Source organism: Panthera uncia, chromosome A2 (genome assembly GCF_023721935.1).
Source record: "Panthera uncia isolate 11264 chromosome A2, Puncia_PCG_1.0, whole genome shotgun sequence".
Lineage (NCBI taxonomy): Eukaryota > Metazoa > Chordata > Mammalia > Carnivora > Felidae > Panthera > Panthera uncia.
The window spans coordinates 4,798,238-4,811,070 of record NC_064816.1 but is presented as its reverse complement, the minus strand read 5'-3'; the positions used below and the strand labels follow the sequence as shown (position 1 = coordinate 4,811,070).

At 43.6% G+C, this 12,833-nt stretch overlaps 1 long non-coding RNA gene across 1 annotated transcript in view; it reads left to right on the top strand.

Annotated features, from left to right (window-relative positions):
• LOC125928938 (uncharacterized) overlaps positions 1-12,833 on the top strand; it is a 39,276-nt gene that overhangs the window by 24,926 nt on the left and 1,517 nt on the right. The gene's annotated exons all lie outside the window — the stretch shown is intronic.

Here is a 12,833-nt window from a genome sequence, read left to right as displayed (position 1 = left end):
TCAGGCCCTTCACATAGAAAACTTTCAACACTCTGTTGGATGTCAGTAACTTTTCCTACACCTGTAAAGACTGTGGATATGGGTCGGAGTGGCCAATTCTTAGGCCAAAACTTAGAAGCAATGATGGTGACATCATCAGCTCCTGAGTCTACCAGGCCAGTAGATGATTTTCCATTAATTTGTAAGGTCATCTCAGGCCTTTGTCCTTTAGAAATGTTTGCCAAGATATCTGTTTGCCCGTAGATCCAAACCCTCCCTGCCAGTCTATTGGCGTGGAAATTAAAGCAATGTAAGGCAACAACGGTAGTTGGGCAATGCGATCTGCTGCCAAGACATGATAAGGAACAGAAGTACTAATCATTACTAAAACTTCATCCTTAAAATCAGCTTCTATAATTCCTAAGTAGACATGAACTCCCTTGGACATAAGACTACTTCGTCCAATAAGAAGGCCAATGGACTCTGAAGAGGCCCGTAAATCCCAGTTTTAACCTTATAAGTTCCCATGGAGGGTTTGAGGACCAGAGACTCTGGGGCAGGGATATCTAATGCTGCGCTCCCTCATGTGGCATGGAGAAGGTCATGGACAGATTTGCATGGTAAGTCCCGTAGCTCACAGGGTAATAACGTGGAATCTGATTCCCCATATTATTTACATTCGGGCCCTGGTGGGGGGGGGCGTTATCCCTGTCTCCTCCACCAAGATGGCAGGGGAGCTCCATTCTTATGGAATTTAGATCTACATTGATTTGCAAAATGATAGTCTTTATTGCATCCAGGGCATAACCCAGGAGGCTTAGAATTTCATTCTGGGGGCAAGGTAGATCATGGGAGTTGCTACAACTCAGCTGTCAGCAATCCCTTTTATAATGTCCCAATTTGCCACAGCAAAAACACTTGGACTGTTCGTAAAGTCCAGGGGCTGCTGGCAGTGGCTATTCAAGGCACATTTTATAGACTTCTGAGCTGATATCTTGACAGGCCTTTATATAATCAGTTAAATCACCTCCTTGAGACTTCACTGGGTATAAAGCTTGTTGGCATTCCTTATTAGCATTACCAAAAGCCAGCAGCTGTAAGAGGAGATCCGGTAAGCCTGCCTGAGAGATGCTTTTTATAATAACATCCTTTAGCCCAGCAATAAAATCTACATAGGGCTCGTTAGGACTCTGTTTGACTTGAACAAAAGAGGGTGTAGCCTGTCCAGGGGTAGCTATTTTCTCCCAGGCATTCAGGCACCACAATCTAACTTGTATCACTGCTTGAACATCATACTGAAGCTGAACCTGTATGCCAAACCCTCGTCTGCTCCTGGTAAGTTGTTTTCCGGTAATGGGCACAGGAGGATTCAGGGCGGCATCATGCCGGGCCTGTATCTGTGTTTCTTCCTCCCACCAAGTCCTAAACTGCAAAAATTCAGAAGCGCTTAGGACAGTGCGACCTAGGACCGCCCAGTCCCATGGAATGAGTCGCTCTGAATTGGCTAAACCAGACACCAATCCCAGCGTATAAGAGGAATTAACACTGTATTGCGTGCAAGCCTGTTTCAAGTCATTAATTACTTTAAAACCGAAAGGAACCAGATAAAATCATTGCCCTCCCTGAGGATATTTCTGATTAGGAGGAATTTGGGTAATGTTGACAGGATAAGCTGCAGGCATACTAGGTGTTAATTCAGTGTCCCCCGCAGCCTTAGTTTGTTGAAGCACCTGCATTAAGGGGGAAACGAATTGTGATACTATGAGTGGAGATACCAAGAAATGGGTTTTTTGAATAAGCGGAACATTTAGTTTCCTCAAAGGGATGGATGGGTTCAGGGCTGTGGGGCAATGAGGGAGGCAGGAGTACAGAAGCCTGAGCTGCGACTATCTCTGGGCCATGAACCTGGGACCTGTAGGTTTCTATTCCTCTGGTGGTGGGATACAGGCTCGGGCCCTGAGTCACTATCTACAAGCTCATGATCACTTTCAGCCAGTGAGGGGTTGTGATGACCAATGTCCCCTTCTTCCCCTGATTCTGACTGCAAGGGCTGCAAAGCCAGGGAACTTAAATTACATAAAGACCATAGGGAGAGAGGGATGGCTTCTTGCTGATAAGCGTGGCACAAAGCACATAAAACCAAGTTCCATTGTTTCTGATTCAAAGCATCTTTGCCAGAGGCATAAACTGGTAACAATGTTTCTTTACTAAGTATAACAAATCCTGAAACGCTGATCGTTTCACTTTTACCCCTGAGCTCTTTAATAAAGTCTGCAAGAGTTGAATATGTAAGTCATAACTAGATGGGGTGGAATCCCCTGTACTTACCCTGCAGAAATCCTGAAGGATGAGCTTCCCCGGCTCCAAAGTTTCCTTCGGTTCTGTGGGCCCTTCTTCAGTGGTGCTGCACACGTCCCCCTTCAGGTTCCCTGTTCAGGCACCAGCTGAAGAGAGGTCCTAAAGGTGAGACTCTCCAGGAGCCAAAGCATCGGTCTCCTGGCTCAAGCCTCTTTTATTTTTGCAAATTGTCTGATAACAGCAAGCACATACGACATAGTATGTGGCGTCTTGACAGGTCGTGTACCTGCAGTGTTTTCCTTACTGGGTCATGAGTACATCTGGCACCAGACAAAACATTCTTATCTCCAGGCCTGGCACCCATATGATGTCCTTCTGGAGGGAGCGAGCAGTCCCGCAGCTTTCTGTCCTGGGGATGAAACTGCTTTCGGTTCCTTGCTGCTCTGTCCCTCTCCTTCAGGACATTCTTATGGTGCCTCCCTCCGGCTTCTTATTCTCCGACCTACTTGGACACCAGCCACCAGGATACCTCCCATGCCCTCCTCCGTGTACCTGCTGGAGCCTGGGATGCATGTTGGAGCCCAGCTCAGGCCTCTCTCTGGAGCTGCTGAGTGCATGACACCTGCCTAGATCCCTGCAGCTGACCCCCCAACACACAGGTGCTAGCTCCAGCCGTGTCTTTCGTGCTGCTGGCCTGACGCTTGTCCCAGGCCTCTACTGCCATTTGCATGCCCCTGGTGATAGCCTGTAGCCACCCAAGTGCAGGCCATAGCCAGACCCCTATAGCTGCTTGTGACCCAGATTCAGCCCTATCTCCAGTCACTAGTTTGCACCTCTGTGCTCACCTATAACTAGCCCCTCCAGCTGTGTACCTGCACCCCGCTAGCCTGACTCCTACTACCTGCATCCACTGCTGTGTACCAGACAGCCAGGATCCCCTTAGCTACTTGTGGTCTCAGCTTTGTCCCTGTCTCTTGTCACTGACTTGTACCCCTGTGCTTACCTGCAGCTGGCCTTTCCAGCTATTCACCTGCACGCCCCCAGCCCATCTGTTTTCACTGCCTCCGGTGCCCTGTATACACCCCTGGAAAGGCCCCCTACAGCCTCAAGAGTGTATGCTGACTGCCAGAACTCCTACAGCTACCAGTGCACCTACGGCTGGCCAGACTTCCATCACTGCATGGGTGTCTGCAACCACTCCTGGGCACTACACAGGCCTCTGCAGCTGGAACCTCCTGCGGAGCGTGTGCATGCCCCGGACCCTGCCACCACTGCTCCCTGACCCAAGCTGCTGGACCAGGAGGGGCCATTGAGGTCCTCTACAGCCCTTACAGCCACTGTGAACCCCCTGCATTACTTTCCAAGGGCCACACAGCTATTGATGGTGTGGATCTCAGCAGCTTGAGCTGACGAGACATCATGTGCCTGCCTCACGCCCCCGACCCCTGATCCAAAGCTAGCACACGCTCCTGCTTGAAGGTCTTCCCCCTTTACTGCAGTTTGTCCAAGTCTAGAAGAGGTTATTGCTCATTCAAATGCACAGACACTGATGCAAGGCTACAGGGATCAAAAAGAATGAGCAAAACATGCCCCCACCAAAGGAACACAGGAAACTTCTAATAACTGACCCCAAAGAAATGGCGATACGTACATTTCCTTAAGAAGAATTCAAAGTAATTGTTTGAAAGATACTCAGAAATGATGGTTACCAGAGGGGAGGTGGCTGGGGTGAAATGGGTGATGGGGATCAAGGAGTGCCCTTGTGATGAGCACTGGGTGATTTACGGAATTATTGAATCACTATATTGTACACCTGAAACTAATATAACACTGTATGCTAACTGGAATTAAAATAAAAACTTAAAAAAAAAAGATACTCAGAAAGCTACAAGTGAACACAAGTTACTGAAATCAGGAAAACAAATAGAAGGACAAAGTGAGAAATTCAACAAAGACAAAGCATAAAGAACTAGACAGAAGTTTTGGAGCTGAAGAATACAATGGCTGAAGAATTCAACAGAAATCTTCAACAGTAGACTGCGCAAAGCAAAAGAACGGCCAATCTTGAGGACAGATCATTTGAAATATTCAAAGAGAAAACAATGCGTAATAAAGGAAGCCTTCAGGATCTATGGGACACAACTAAAAAAAAACAAACAAACAAACAAAAACATCTACACCTCACTGGAGTCCCAAAGGAGAAAAGAGGAAGAAAGAAGCAGAAAGCTTATTTTAAGACATAAACTGCTGTATGGGACGTCTGGTTGGCTCAGTCGGTTGAGCGACCGACTTCGGCTCAGGTCATGATCTCACAGTTTGTGAGTTTGAGCCCCATGTTGGGCTCTGTGCTGACAGCTCAGAGTCTGGAGCCTGCGTTGGATTCTGTGTCTCCCTGTCTCTCTGCCCCTCCCCCACTCATGCTCTGTCAAAAATAAACATTAAAAAAATAAAAGAAATTGAAGAGGACATAAAGAAATGGAAAAACACTCCATGTTCATAGATTGGAAGAAAAAATCTTGTTAAAATGTCTGTACTAACCAGGGGCGCCTGGGTGGCTCAGTAGGTTGAGTGTCCGACTTTGGCTCAGGTCGTGATCTCGCGGACGTGGGTTCGAGCCTCGCGTCAGGCTCTGTGCTGACAGCTCAGAGCCTGGAACCTGCTTTGGATTCTGTGTCTCCCTCTCTCTCTGCCCCTCCCCTGCTCACACTCTGTGTCTGTCTCAAAAATAAATAAACATTAAAAAAATTTTTTTTAAATAAAAAGAAATAAACTGCTGTAAGATAGCACCCTTGTTGCTGTAAGACACCCTTGTTTTTTCTCCTCTTCCTGCACCCCAGCCCCCTCCTCCAACACAAATCCAGCATCCATTCATTAACAAAAGTAGCTTGTAGGAGCTGGGGGGTCCAGCACCATATGCCAGGGGATTTGTGAGGCGTCTCACTCACCTTTGCATCAGGTAACAGAGAGACATACCGTGGTCCCAGCTGTGGTCCTTGCAGTGGCCCATTAACTTGCTGCAGTCCCTTTTAGCCATAGTCCAGGAGACCTTGGAAAACACGGACTTAGACAATCACCCATGTATGAGAGAACCTTCATGGAAGTCCAGATTTCTACAAGTGCCCCATTAGAGAGAAAAGAAAAAGTACTGAGTTAGAGTACCAAATCAGGAGTTCCAGGATTGGGGTAGGGTGTAGGGGGGTGGGAAGAGCTTGAAAGAATGGCAGAGGGGCGCCTGGGTGGCTCAGTTGGTTAAGCGTCCGACTTCAGCTCAGGTCACGATCTCACGGTCTGTGAGTTCGAGCCCCGCATCGGGCTCTGGGCTGATGGCTCAGAGCCTGGAGCCTACCTCTGATTCTGTGTCTCCCTCTCTCTCTGCCCCTCCCCCGTTCATGCTCTGTCTCTCTCTGTCTCAAAAATAAAATAAAACGTTAAAAAATTTTTTTTAAAAAATAAAAAAATTAAAAAAAATTAAAAAAAAAGAAAGAATGGCAGAAAGGAATCTCAGAATACATGAGGGGGACAGCTCCTACTCACTGTGTTGTGGAAACCATCAAGAAGTCCACTCAGGAGTCACTGGGTGGCCCACAGGCACGACGAGTATTCTGTATTCCTCACCCTCACTGCCCCATTCCGTGGTCAGCTCCCTTTGCCTGCTTCTGAAGAGAGCAGTGAGAGTAATCTCTGGCAGACAGGGAGAGACTACAACTTTAGCAGCAGCAGGTAGTGTTACCTTTGGGAAAAGCAAGACCAGAGTCTGTTAGCACTTGGTCTGGTGCCTGGCAGGGTGGGGACAAAGCACACAAACATAAGAATTGTGCCACAAGAGGGAGCAAGAGGCATGGAGCTGGCAGGACCCCAGAAGATCCGAGGAAGCCTCGATCTCTAGCTGGGCTGACAGGAGGTATTTCTCCCTGGAGGCAGTTAGCAAAAACTACAGGACGTAACTACACTTCATATGCAAAGACAGCAAGGAAAAACTTCAAAGAAACATGAAAACAATAAGGGAACATGACTCCACCGAATCCTACCAATAATATTCCAACAACCAAACTCAAAGGATTTACCTGGAGAAGAATTCAAAATAGCTGCTTTAAGGAAAATTAATGAGATAAAAGAAAACGCAGGGAGGGACCAAGATGGTACAAGAGCATGGAAGGTTTTTTTGTGTGTGTCTCGTGTCCCTGAAATGCAGCCAGATCAACACTAAACCATCCTGCACACCTAGTAAACTGATTTGAGGATTAACAACCCACACCAGAGAACTCAACAGGTACATAGCATGGAGAGGTGAACTGGGGGAGAAGGCTGCAGAGGGCAGGGAGCTGTTTTTGCTTGTGGAGAGAGGATGGAGACAAGGAGGAGAGAATGGAAAGCATCCCCCTCCCCAAAAGCAGCTGGAGAGAAAAGAAAAAGTATGCAAGGGACTGAACAAAAAAGGGAGAAAGGAGAGGTTTTAAATTCCATAAAGACTCTACAAACAGGGGGAGCACAGAATCTGAAACTCTGCAGCTCTTTACCTGGCAGTGCTCGGGTGGGAAGGGCGAATCCCCAGGAGGAGAGAGTGAGGTCCTTAGGCCACATGGGAAGAGGCAGTTCCCCTCCAGGGGGGAAATTTGGTAGAGGCTGTGTGGCCACCCCACAGGCAAAGGTCCCAGCAGACCCTGGAGAACAGCCACATTTGCTGGTGCTGGAACAAGGATGTTAAGGTTGAAGCCTGGTGCCAGATGTTGTGATTTTCCACAATCCCTGAAATGCTGCTGCTACAAGATTGCATGAACTTTTGGGGGGGGCAGGCTGGCACCCAGCCACGGTCTCTGGGCATTGAGAGAAGCACGGTCCTATGAATGTTCCTGGGTGTGGCCAGCACCCGGCCATTGCTTGGTGAGATCCTCCTGCAGGGGTCAGAACAGGTCAACACCACAGTCCCTCAGAAGTGAGGGGTTGGGAAACGGCCGCATCTGAGATAAAACTCAGCAGGGAGGTGCCACCTGCAGCCTGCTGGCTTGGTCATGGACAGTGCAGAAGTGGGGAGTGGATGGAAGCTGAAGACAGAGGAGGGGTGCATGATAGCTGATCGGGGAGACCAGAGTTCCGATACTAGAGACTGGGTAGCTGGGTGATGCCATTTTCACTCCTCCCACGCATGCGCATACACACCTACACACGCTACAACAGTCCACCCAGTAAGCTAAGCAGCGCCATCTAGTGGAGAATAGCTGTTACACTAAGCCTGCCCAACTGGGCCAACCTTGCTCTTCAGGAACACAAGTCTCTCTGCCTGCACAGTTTATGGACTATAAAGTGCTACATAGTCCAACTTCTAGGGGAAAACGATGTGATTTCAATCGTACTTCAGTCTGTTTGCTGGTCCATCTATTCAATTTTTTTTTTTTTTGGTTCTTGAATACAGAAACAGAAACAAATTATCTCTATTTTTCATTTCTATTAAATATGTGTCTTTAATTTTTTCTACTATATTTTTTATTTTTTTGTAAATTTGTCAAATGCTATTTTTTTACTTCCATTATTTCATTTTATTCTATTTCATTGTATTCATTTTTTTCAAATTTCCAACAGTTTCCTTTTTTCTTTTTTATCTTTCTCTTTTTTTCTCTAATCTATCAACCTCCTTTCAAAAACAGACCAGAACACACCTAGGATCTAGCATCCTTTATTTGACTTTTTCGTGTTGTTTTTAATTTTTTAATTTTAATTTTTTTCTGTTTCTTCCTTAAAAATGATGAAACAAAGGAATTTACCCCAAAAGAAAGAACAGGAAGAAATGACAGCCAGGGACTTAATCAATACAGCTAAAAGCAAGATGTCCGAACCAGAATTTAGAATCATGATAATAAGAATACTATCTGGGGTTAAAAACAGATTAAAATCCCTTTCTGCGGAGATAAAAGCTAGTCAGGATGAAATAAAAAATGGTATAACTAAGCTGAAATCTTGAATGAATGCCACGGCAGCAAGGATGGATGAGGTAGAGCAGAGAATCAGCGACCTGGAGGACAAACTTATGGAGAATAATGAAGCAGAAAAAAAGAGAGAGACTAAGGCAAAAGAGCACGATTTAAGAATTAGAGAAATCAGTGACTCATGAAAAAGGAACAACATCAGAATCATAGGGGTCCCAGAAGAGGAAGAGAGAGAAATAGGGGTAGAAGGGTTATGTGAGCAAATCATAGTGGAAAATTTTCCTAACCTGGGGAAAGACACAGACATCAAAATACAGGAAGCACAGAGGACTCCCATTAGATTCAACAAAAATCGACCATCAACAAGGCAGATCATAGTCAAATTCACAAAATACTCAGGCAAGGAGAGAATCATGAAAACAGCAAGGGAAAAAAGTCCCTAACCTACAAGGGAAGACAGATCAGGTTTGCAGCAGATCTATCCACAGAAAATTGGCAGGCCAGAAAGCAGTGACAAGATATATTCAGTGTGCTGACTCAGAAAAATACGCAGCCAAGAATTCTTTATCCAGCAAGGCTGTAATTCAAAATAGGAGAGATAAAAAGTTTCCCAAACAAAAATTAAAGGAGTTCATGACCATTAAACCAGCCCTGCAAGAAATTTTAAGGGGGACTCTCTGAGGGAGAAAAGATGAAAAAAAAAAAAAAAGACCAAAAGCAACAAAGATTAGAAAGGACCAGAGAACACTATCAGAAACTCCAACTCTACAGGCAACATAATGGCAATACATTCATTTCTTTTCAGTACTCACTCTAAACATCAATGGACTAAATATTCCAATCAAAAGAATAGGATAATTGAATGGATAAGAAAACAAGATCCATCTGGGTGCCTGGGTGGCTCAGTTGGTTAAGCTTCTAACTTTGGCTCAGGTCATGATCTCATGGTTCATAAGTTCAAGCCCCACATAGGGCTCTGTGCTGACAGCTCAGAACCAGGAGCCTGCTTCAGATTGTGTCTCCCTCTCTCTCTGCTCCTCCCCCACTCATTCTCCCTCTTTTTCTCAAAAAAATAAAACATTAAAAAATATTTAAAAATAAAAGAAAACAAGATCCATCTATATGCTGTTTACAAGAGACCCAGTTTAGACCTAAAGACACCTTCAGATTGAAAGTAAGGGGATGGAGAACCATCTATCATGCTAATGGTCAATGAAAGAAAGCCGGAGTAGCCATACTTACATCAGACAATCTAGACTTGAAAATAAAGACTGTAACAAGAGGTGAAGAAGGGAATTATATCATAATTAAGGGGCTATCCATCAAGAAGACAACAATTGTAAACATTTATGCTCCAAATGTGGAAAACCCAAATATATAAATCAATTAATCATAAACATAAAGAAACTCATTGATAATAATACCATAATAGTAGGGGACTTCAACACCCCACTCACAGCAATGGACAGATCATCTAAAGAGAAATCAACAAGGGAACATGGTTTTGAATGACACACTGGACCAAATGGACTTAATGGATATATTCAGAACATTTCATCCTAAAGCAGCAGAATATACATGCTTCTCCAGTGCACATGGAATGTTCTCCAGCATAGATCACATACTGGGACACAAATCAACCCTCAACAAGTACAAAAAGATCAAGGTCATACCATGCATATTTTCAGACCACAAGGCTAGGAAACTTGAAATCAACAACAAGAGAAATTTTGGAAAGGTAACAAATACTTGGAGACTGAAGAACGTCCTACTAAAGAATGAATGGGCTAACCAACCAGTTAAAGAAGAAATTAACAAGTTTATGGAAGTCAATGAAAATGATAGCACCACAACCCAAAACCTCTGGGACACAGCAAAGGCAGTCATAAGAGGAAAGTATATAGCAATCCAAGTCATCCTAAAGAAGGAAGAAAGATCTCAGATACACAACCTAACATAACCTAACCGTAAGGAACTGGAAAAAGAACAGCAAATAAACCCCAAAACCAGCAGAAGACAGGAAATAATAAAGATGAGAGCAGAAATTAATGCTATTGAAACCAAAAAAAAAAAAAAAAAAAAAAACAGTAGAACAGATCAATGAAACCAGAAGCTGGTTCTTTGAAAGAATTAACAAAATTGATAAACCACTAGCCAGTTTGACCAAGAAGAAAAAGGAAAGGACCCAAATAAGTAAAATCAAGAATGAAAGAGGAGAAATCACAACCAACACAACAGAAATAAAAACAATAATAAGAGAATATTATGAGCAATTATATGCCAATAAAATGGGCAACCTGGAAGAAATGGACAAATTCCTGGAACATATACATACCAAAACTGAAACAGAAAGAAATAGAAAATTTGAACAGACCCATAACCAGTAAGGAAATCGAATTAGTAATAAAAAATCTGCCAAAAAACAAGAGTCCAGGGCCAGATGGCTTTCCAGAGGAATTCTACCAAACATTTAAGGAAGATTTAACACCTATTCTCTTGAAACTGTTCCAAAAAATAGAAATGGAAGGAGAACTTCCAAACTCTTTCTATGAGGCCAGCATTACCTTGATTCCAAAGCCAGACAGAGACCCCACTAAAAAAGAGAACTATAGACCAATTTCCCTGATGAACATGGATGCAAAAATCCTCAACAAGATACTAGTCAACCGGATCCAACAATACATTAAAAGAATTATTCACCACGACCAAGTGGGATTTATAACTGGGATGCAGGGCTGGTTCAATATCCGCAAAACAATTACGTGATTCATCACATCAATAAAAGAAAGGACAAGAACCATATGATCCTCTCAATAGATGCAGAGAAAGCATTTGACAAAATACAGCATGCTTTCTTGATAAAAACCCTCAAGATAGTAGGGATAGAAGGATCATACCTGGAGATCATAAAAGCCATATATGAATGACCCAACGCTAATATCATCCTCAGTGGGGAAAAACTGAGAGCTTTCACCCTAAGGTCAGGAACAAGACAGGGATGTCCATTCTAACCACTGTTATTCAAAATAGTATTGGAAGTCTTAGCCTCAGTAATCAGACAACATGAAGAAATAAAAGGCATCCAAATCAGCCAGGAGGAGGTCAAACTTTCACCCTTTGCAGATGACATGATACTCTATATGGAAAACCCAAAGGATTCCACCAAAAACTGCTAGAACTGATTCATGAATTCAGCAAAGTCACAGGATATAAAATCAATGCAGAGAAATCAGTTGCATTCCTATACGCCAACAATGAAGCGACAGAAAGAGAAATCAAGGAATCGATCCCATTTACAGTTGCACCAAAACCCATAAAATACCTAGGAATAAATCTAACCAAAGAGGTGAAAAATCTATACACTGAAAACTATAGAAAGCTTATGAAAGAAATTGAAGAAGACACAAATGGAAAAAGATTCCATGCTCCTGGATAGGAAGAACAAATATTGTTAAAATGTCAATACTACCAAAAGCAAGCTACATATTTAACATGATCCCTATCAAAGTAACACCAGCATTCTTCACAGAGCTAGAACAAATAATTCTAAAATTTGTATGGAACCAGAAAAGACCCTGAATAGTGAAAGCAATCTTGAAAAAGAAAACCAAAGCTGGAGGCATCACAATCCCAGACTTCAAGCTATACTACAAAGCTGTAATCATCAAGACAGTATGGTACTGGCACAAGAACAGACACTCAGATCAATGGAACAGAATAGAGAACCCAGAAATGGACCCTCAAACATATGGGCAAAGCAGGAAAGAATATCCAATGGAACAAAGACAGTCTCTTTAGCAAGTGGTGCTGGGAAAACTGGATAGCGACATGCAGAAGAATGAACCTGGACCACTTTCTTACATCATAACAAAAATAAACTCAAAATGGATGAAAGACCTCAATGTAAGAAAGGAAGCCATAAAAATCCTCAAGGAGAAAGCAGGCAAAAACCTCTTTGACTTTGCCCGTAGCAGTTTCTTACTCAACAAGTCTCTGGAGGCAAGGGAAACAAAAGCAAAAATGAACTACTGGGACCTCATCAAAATAAAAAGCTTCTGCACAGCATGGGAAACAATCAACAAAACTAAAAGGCAACCGACAGAATGGGAGAAGATATTTGCAAATGACATATCAGATAAAGGGTTAGTATCCAAAATCTACAAAGAACTTATCAAACTCAACACGCAAAAAACAAATAATCCAGTGAAGAGATGGGCAAAAGACATGAATAGACACTTCTCCAAAGAAGACATCCAGATGGCCAACCGACACATGAAAAAATGCTCAACGTCACTCATCATCAGGGAAATACAAATCAAAACCACAATGAGATACCACCTTACACCTGTCAGAATGGCTAACATTAACAACTCAGGCAACAACAGATGTTGGTGAGGATGCGGAGAGAGAGGAGCTCTTTTGCATTGTTGGTGGGAATGCAAGCTGATGCAGCCACTCTGGAAAACAGTATGGAGGTTCCTCAAAAAACTAAAAATAGAACTACCCTACGACCCAGCAATTGCACTACTAGGCATTTATCCAAGGGATACAGGTGTGCTGTTTTGAAGGGACACATGCACCCCAAGGATTATAGCCGCACTATCAACAATAGCCAAAGTATGGAAAGAGCCCAAA